Source organism: Betta splendens, chromosome 3 (genome assembly GCF_900634795.4).
Source record: "Betta splendens chromosome 3, fBetSpl5.4, whole genome shotgun sequence".
In the NCBI taxonomy this organism is placed as follows: Eukaryota; Metazoa; Chordata; class Actinopteri; order Anabantiformes; family Osphronemidae; genus Betta; species Betta splendens.
In genome coordinates this window covers 19,756,711-19,765,292 of record NC_040883.2, presented here as the reverse complement: position 1 = coordinate 19,765,292, position 8,582 = coordinate 19,756,711, and the positions used below count along the sequence as shown (strand labels likewise).

At 48.2% G+C, this 8,582-nt stretch overlaps 1 long non-coding RNA gene across 1 annotated transcript; it reads left to right on the top strand.

Moving 5' to 3' along the window:
- The first annotated feature begins 6,040 nt into the window (after positions 1-6,040).
- On the top strand, positions 6,041-7,586 carry LOC129603910 (uncharacterized). Its single transcript, XR_008694255.1, has 6 exons — positions 6,041-6,411; positions 6,529-6,641; positions 6,787-6,898; positions 7,141-7,265; positions 7,348-7,430; positions 7,516-7,586. It is a non-coding gene; the product is annotated as an uncharacterized LOC129603910 (long non-coding RNA).
- The last annotated feature ends 996 nt before the right edge of the window (positions 7,587-8,582 follow it).

The window sequence follows — 8,582 nt, the reverse complement described above, 5'->3', positions numbered from 1 at the left end:
ACAACCGGAGCAGCTTCAGCAGGCCAGGACCTCCAGCGTGCGCTGGGAAGGTTTGCAGCTGAGTGTGAAGCGGCTGGGATGAGAATCAGTTCCTCCAAATCTGAGGCCATGATTCTCGACCGGAAAAAGGTGGTTTGCTCACTCCAGGTTGGAGGAGAGTTCCTGCCTCAAGTGGAGGAGTTTAAGTATCTTGGGGTCTTGTTCACGAGTGAGGGAAGGAAGGAGCGTGAGTTTGACAGACGGATCGGTGCGGCGGCTGCAGTAATGCGGTCGGTGTATGGGTCCTTCGTGGTGAAGAGGGGGCTGAGCCGAAAGGCAAAGCTCTCAATTTACCCGTCAATCTACGTTCCTACCCTCACCTATGGTCATGAGCTTTGGGTCATCACCGAAAGGGCAAGGTCACGGATACAAGCGGCTGAAATGAGCTTCCTCCGCAGGGTGGCTGGGCGCTCCCTTAGAGATAAGGTGAGGAGCTCTTTCACCCGGGAGGAGCTCGGAGTAGAGTCGCTGCTCCTCCACATCGAGAGGAGCCAGTTGAGGTGGCTCGGGCATCTAGTTCGGTTGCCTCCTGTACGCCTCCCTGGGGAGGTGTTCCGGGCATGTCCCACCGGTAGGAGGCCCCGAGGAAGACCCAGGACTCGCTGGAGAGACTACGTCTCTCGGCTGGCCTGGGAACGTCTTAGGGTCCCACCGGAAGAGCTGGAGGAAGTGTCGGGGGTGAGGGAAGTCTGGAACTCTCTGCTTAGACTGCTGCCCCCGCGACCCGGCCCCGGATAAGCGGATGAAAATGGATGGATGGATGTTCTGATGCCAAGCTATTGTAAGACAGATCAATACACCCTACAAGCATAGTTACAAGAGCTGTGGCTTAAACTAGTGTTCTTATGGCCTGTAAAGCTCAAAAACGACATTTGAGTGTTTCTGCATTGGTTCCTAACATTACAGCTTATAATGGTCATGTTCTGATGCCAAGCTACTGTAAGACAGCTCAATACACCCTAAAAGCATAGTTGCAAGTGCCGTGGTTTAAACTAGTGTTCTTGTGGCCTAAAAAGCTCCAAAACAATGTTTAAACGTTGTTTTGGAGCTTTACAGGCCATAAGAACACTAATTTAAACCACGGCACTGGCAACAATGCTTGTAGGGTGTATTGAGCCGTCTTACAGTAGCTTGGCATCAGAACATGACTATTATTAGCTGTAATGTTAGAAACCAATGCAGCGACACTATAATATCGTTTGGAGCTTTACAGGCCATAAGAAAACTAGTTTAAACCACGGCAATTGCAACTGTGCTTGTAGGGTGTATTGAGCTGTCTTAGAATAGCTTGACATCAGAACATGACCATTATAAGCTTTAATGTTAGAAACCAACGACAAAACACCAAACATTGTTTTGGAGCTTTTAAGGCTACAAGAACACTAGTTTAAACTTTGGCACTTGCAACTATGCTTATAGGGCGTATTGAGCTGTCCTACAGTAGCTTGGCATCAGAACATGACCATTATAAGCTGTAATGTTAGAAGCCAATGCAGAAACACTAAAACGTCGTTTTGGAGCTTTACATGCCATAAGAACACTAGTTTAAACCACGGCACTTGACACAATGCTTGTACGGTGTATTGAGCCGTCTTATAGTAGCTTGGCATCCAAACATGACCATTATAAGCTGTAATGTTAAGAACCAATGCAGAAACACTAAAACATTGTTTTGGACTCTTACATGCCATAAGAACACTAGTTTAAACCACGGCACTTGCAACAATGCTTGTACGGTGTATTGAGCCGTCTTACAGTAGCTTGGCATCCGAACATGACCATTATAAGCTGTAATGTTAGAAACCAATGCAGCAACACTAAAACGTCGTTTTGGAGCTTTACAGGCCATAAGAACACTAGTTTAAACCACGGCACATGTAACTATGCTTGTAGGGTGTATTGAGCCGTCTTACAGTAGCTTGGCCTCAGAATAAGACTATTATAAGCTATACCGTTAGAAAACAATGCAGAAACACCAGAACATTGTTTTGGAGCTGTACAGGCCATAAGAACACTAGTTTAAACCTTGGCACTTGCGTGTAGGGTGTATTGAGCCGTCTTACAGTAGCTTGGCATCAGAACATGACTATTAAAAGCTGTAATTTTAGAAACCAAGGCAGTAACACTAAAATACCGTTTTGGAGCTTTACAGGCCATAAGAAAACTAGTTTAAACCACAGCACTTGCAACTGTGCTTGTAGGGTGTATTGAGCTGTCTTACAGTAGCTTGGCATCAGAACATGTCCATTATAAGCTGTAATGTTAGAAGCCAATGCAGAAACACTAAAACTTCGTTTTGGAGCTTTACAGGCCATAAGAAAACTAGTTTAAACCACGGCACTTGCAACTGTGGTTTTAGGGTGTAATGAGCTGTCATACAGTAGCTTGGCATCAGAACATGACCATTATAAGCTGTAATGTTAGAAGCCAATGCAGAAACACTAAAACGTCATTTTGGAGCTTTACAGGCCATAAGAACACTAGTTTAAACCACGGCACTTGTAACTATGCTTGTAGGGTGTATTGAGCTGTCTTACAGTAGCTTGGCCTCAGAATAAGACTATTATAAGCTATACCGTTAGAAAACAATGCAGAAACACCAGAACATTGTTTTGGAGCTTTACAGGCCATAAGAACACTAGTTTAAGCCACGGCCCTTGCAACTATGCTTGTAGGGTGTATTGAACTGTCTTACAATAGCTTGACATCAGAACATGACAATTTTAAGCTGTAATGTTAGAAACCAGAGCTGAAACACCAAACATTGTTTTGGAGCTTTTCAGGCTACAAGAACACTAGTTTAAACTTCGGCACTTGCAACTATGCTTATAGGGTGTATTGAGCTGTCATACAGTAGCTTGGAATCAGAAAATTACAATTATGAGCTGTAATGTTAGAAACCAATGCAGAAACACTCAAATGTTGTTTTGGAGCTTTACAGGCATTAAGAACACTAGTTTGAGCCACGGCTCTTGCAACTATGCTTGTAGGGTGTAATGAGCTGTCTTACAGTAGCTTGGCATCAGAACATGACCATTATAAGCTGTAATGTTAGGAACCAATGCAGAAACACCAGAACATTGTTTTGGAGCTTTACAGGCCATAAGAACACTAATTTAAACCACGGCACTTGCTTGTAGGGTGTATTGAGCCGTCTTACAGTAGATTGGCATCAGAACATGACTATTAAAAGCTGTAATGTTAGAAGCCAATGCAGAAACACTAAAACGTCGTTTTGGAGCTTTACAGGCCATAAGAACAGTAGTTGAAACCACGGAACTTGCAACTATGCTTGTAGGGTGTATTGAGACGTCTTACAGTAGCTTGGCATCAGAACAAAACTATTATAAGCTGTAATGTTAGAAACCAATGCAGAAGCACCAGAACGTTGTTTTGGAGCTTTACAGGCCATAAGAACACTAGTTTGAGCCACGGCTCTTGCAACTATGCTTGTAGGGTGTATTGAGCCGTCTTACAGTAGCTTGGCATCAGAACATGACCATCATAAGCTGTAATGTTACAAGCCAATGCAGAAACATTAAAACGTCGTTTTGGAGCTTTACAGGCCATAGGAACACTAGTTTAAACCACGGCACTTGCTTGTAGGGTGTAATGAGCTGTCTTACAGTAGCTTGGCATCAGAACATGACCATTATAAGCTGTAATGTTAGAAGCCAAAACAGAAACACTAAAACGTCGTTTTGGAGCTTTACAGGCCATAAGAACACTAGTTTAAACCACGGCACTTGACACAATGCTTGTACGGTGTATTGAGCCGTCTTATAGTAGCTTGGCCTCAGAATAACACTATTATAAGCTATACCGTTAGAAAACAATGCAGAAACACCAGAACATTGTTTTGGAGCTTTACAGGCCATAAGAACACTAGTTTAAACCATGGCACTTGCTTGTAGGGTGTATTGAGCCGTCTTACAGTAGCTTGGCATCAGAACAAGACTATTATAAGCTGTAACGTTAGAAACCAATGCAGAAACACCAAAACATTGTTTTGGAGCTTTACAGGCAAAGAACACTAGTTTAAACCACGGCACTTGCTTGTAGGGTGTATTGAGCCGTCTTACAGTACCTTGGCACCAGAACATGTCCATTATAAGCTGTAATGTTAGAAACCAATGCAGAAACACTCAAATGTTGTTTTGGAGCTTTACAGGCCATAAGAACACTAGTTTAAGCCACGGCCCTTGCAACTATGCTTGTAGGGTGTATTGAGCTGTCTTACAATAGCTTGTAATCAGAACATGACAATTTTAAGTTGTAATGTTAGAAACCAATGCAGAAACACCAAACATTGTTTTGGAACTTTTTAGGCTACAAGAACACTAGTTTAAACTTCGGCACTTGCAACTATGCTTATAGGGCGTATTGATCTGTCATACAGTAGCTTGGAATCAGAACATTACTATTATGAGCTTTAATGTTGGAAACCAATGCAGAAACACTAAAACACTGTTTTGGAGCCTTACAGACCATTTAAACACTAATTTAAACCACGGCACTTGCAACAATGCTTGTGGGGTGTATTGATACGTCTTACAGTAGCTGGGCATCAGAACATGACTATTATAAGCTGTAATGTTAGAAACCAAAGCAGCAACACTAAAATATCGTTTGGAGCTTTACAGGCCATAAGAGAACTAGTTTAAACCACAGCACTGGCAACAACAACTGCAAGCAGCAAGACTAAAATATCGTTTTGGAGCTTTACAGGCAATAAAAACACTAGTTTAAACCACGGCACTTGCAACAATGCTTGTAGGGTGTATTGAGCTGTCTTACAGTAGCTTGACATCAGAACATGACCATTATAAGCTGTATAGTTAGAAACCAATGCAGCAACACTAAAACATTGTTTTGGAGCTTTACAGGCCATAAGAACACTAGTTTAAACCACGGCACTTGCAACAATGCTTGTAGGGTGTATTGAGCTGTCTAACAGTAGCTTGGCATCAGAACATGACCATTATAAGCTGTAATGTTAGAAGCCAATGCAGAAACAGTAAAACGTCGTTTTGGAGCTTTACAGGCAATAAGAAGACTAGTTTAACCCTCACGCAGCCTTCGAGGGGGTCAGTCTGACCCCACGAGACAAACAATGAAACTTTTGATTCTTTTTACGTTTTTTGGCCACAAGGCACCTACGCGTCGCAGGATCCGCTGCGGCTCGGTCACCCCTCCCTTCTTCTTCGTCACAGGCCCGTCCCTCGTCCTCCGGGGTCCAGCGCGACCCCAGCTCCCTGTACCTCCCCGTCAGGCGTCCTCCCGGGGTCAGGCGCGACCCCAGCCCCATGTACCTCCCCGTCCCGCATCCTCCCGGGGTCAGGCGCGACCCCAGCCCCATGTACCTCCCCGTCCCGCATCCTCCCGGGGTCAGGCGCGACCCCAGCTCCCTGTACCTCCCCGTCAGGCGTTCTCCCGGGGTCAGGCGCGACCCCAGCCCCATGTACCTCCCCGTCCCGCATCCTCCCGGGGTCAGGCGCGACCCCAGCTCCCTGTACCTCCCCGTCAGGCGTCCTCCCGGGGTCAGGCGCGACCCCAGCCCCATGTACCTCCCCGTCCCGCATCCTCCCGGGGTCAGGCGCGACCCCAGCTCCCTGTACCTCCCCGTCAGGCGTTCTCCCGGGGTCAGGCGCGACCCCAGCCCCATGTACCCCTCCCCGTCCCGCATCCTCCCGGGGTCAGGCGCGACCCCAGCCCCATGTACCTCCCCGTCCCGCATCCTCCCGGGGTCAGGCGCGACCCCAGCTCCCTGTACCTCCCCGTCAGGCGTCCTCCCGGGGTCCGGCGCGACCCCGGCCCACGGAACCTCCCCGTCGGGCGTCCTGCCGGGGTCCGGCGCAACCCCAGCTCCCTGTACCTCCCCGTCAGGCGTCCTCCCGGGGTCAGGCGCGACCCCAGCCCCATGTACCCCTCCCCGTCCCGCATCCTCCCGGGGTCAGGCGCGACCCCAGCTCCCTGTACCTCCCCGTCAGGCGTCCTCCCGGGGTCAGGCGCGACCCCGGCCCACGGAACCTCCCCGTCAAGCGTCCTGCCGGGGTCTTGGCGCCGCGTTAGAAACCCATTCTTTCGTAGCTCTCATTGTGGCGTTCGTGTGCAGCCTTGTTCATTGTGGCCATTTGCTAAATTTTCGTGCCCAGAGCGAGTCGCTGCGTGTGAAGAGCCAGTGGCATCGATGTTTCCACAGCGAGTCACTGATCAGCGCGCTGCTGTTGGCAGGTTTAGTTGAGGTTAGGGTGGTCTGTCGAGGAGCTCCCGCCCCCTGCGACTTGTCCACCGGTCTGCGGGGGAGTTGAGCCTGGTTGTAAACCTCCACACGGTGCGGTTCTCAGAGTAATGGCTGTCTACAAGAAGACGGTAAGAAAAGCGTTTCAGTGAAATAATACCTTCTGTTTTAAAATGTTTGTTAAAAGAAACGAGAGAGAGAGAGAGAGAGAGAGAGATGCTTTGGCTTTTTGGTTTTTTCCTTTTCAGCTGCAGACCATCGCAGTCATTTGATCAGAGCGGAGGGCAGCCAAAGGCCTCAGTATCTTGAGGATCACAACACAAAAAGGCACAGTTTGACTGTTCCCTATGAGCCGCCCCAGGTATCACTGCCTCTCACTTCTGACCTTTCCCCTAACGTAGCAATTAAATGTTATCATTCTGTTGTGCCTCTCGTTCCGCTTTCACGGTTTGTCATCCCTGAAATTACCCGTGCACTAAACGACTACTATCCTGCATGTGTTTCAGCCGGGCTCAGAGATCACCACAATCCTGTTCAACTTCATGTGCAACAGCTCCTGCATGGGAGGCATGAACCGCAGACCCATCCTCACCACATCCTGACCCTTGAGACTTCAGAGTACGTATGGTTTCATCTACCAGGATTAGTGTGAGCTGAAACGTATTTGCTGGATAAAGAGTAGTGTTACATGGAAACCGAGGGTGGACGTGGTGTAACTTGATCTCCTGCTTTATGTATTTGCCTGTTTTATGTTTATTTTGTTTCTAAATGTAACTTGAAGTTGAAGTTGTGCATCACTGTTATCCCACCTCAAAGATAGCTTTTGCAGCCTTAGTAAATGTTTTTCTACTGTCTTTTAGCGGACAACTTTTGGGCCGAAGATGCTTCGAGGTGCGTGTCTGCGCGTGTCCCGGCAGGGATCGTAAAACAGAGGAGGCAAATAGTGCCAAACTTCAGACAGGGGCCAAACAAGTGAAGAAAAGAAGTATGTGTTTGTTTATTAATGCTGGGTTTGTCTTTGCACCTTGGCTGTCTTCTATCTTACGGATCACGTTTTGCTTTTCTAGAAAGTGCCCCAGCAACAGATCCTGATATGTGCAAAAGGAAGTCTGGCTCAAGCACAGACGAGGAGGAAGTACTTATGTTGCCAGTTAGTACACACACAAAGTATTTAAAAAAAACTAGTGTTGTCACAGAATTGCTGCTCTCAATTTAAATCCTTTTTTTTTCTGCAGGTTAAAGGCCGTGAGCGCTATAACATGTTAAAAAAGATAAATGATGCATTAGAACTGGCTGAAAAAGAGGCGTAAGTATCTTTAAACTACAAGACACACACACACACACACACACACACACACACACACACAGAAACTGTGATCGGATTATGAAAATAAAGGAGTACAAGGCGCATTCCGTACAGTATAATTTAATCGGTACGCGTAAAGCAACAGAGGCAGGCGTAGAAAGAAATTGAATACGGCCCCTTTTTTTGTTTTTTTTTTTAATCTTCATCAACGGGATTCTCGGCTCATCAAAACTTGACGCGAAGCAACTTTCGCAGCAGCGCCAGCATCAGTATCCCGCAGTGTTGGTTGTGGCTCTCGCTCCGCCGCGAGCCGCACACGACGCAGGGCATATCGTAGCCTCCTTCAGCATCAACTCGGGGAACATGCCCTCGCGGCTGCCCAGCTCCCTGAACAGGTTGTCCGCAGTGCGAGGGCCGACCACGCTCCTCTCGCTCGGCCTTTTCGTGTACAGCAGAGGCTTGCGCCCGTAGTCGTCGTCCAGCTGGGTGTCGGTCAGGTACGCCGTGAATCTCTCGCAAACTTCTTTGCATCTGTCGCGGTGTCGTCTCCCCGCGCCGGCACAGATGACGCATCGCTTTACGTTTAGCAGGTAACATTTGCCACCGCTGGCAAATATGAGGGCGTCCGGAAACGCCACCATGCCGTGGGCGAACCTGAGTTCGCCCAGGTCCAAGGCCAATTGATCCGGTGGCAGGTGGCCGTGTCTGTAATGAGCCTTGACGCGAGCACACCGTCCGTTGCTGGCCAGGATGTGTTTGTCCAACAAGTCCCTCAAGGCACCCTCAGAGGCCAGAGCGTTCCCACACAAACAGTCGCACTCCAGACCTCCGCCTAGGCCTCCTTCCGGGTCTGGGAATCCGCTATGATCCAACGGGCACGGGGTTCCCTCTTCTTCTACGCGAAGGCGCAGACAGTCTGTGGTCCACTCGAGCCGCGGCTCGAACACCGCGCAGCCGTCGGTTTGCAGGTCACCTTCTTCTTGAGAGGCCATAGCG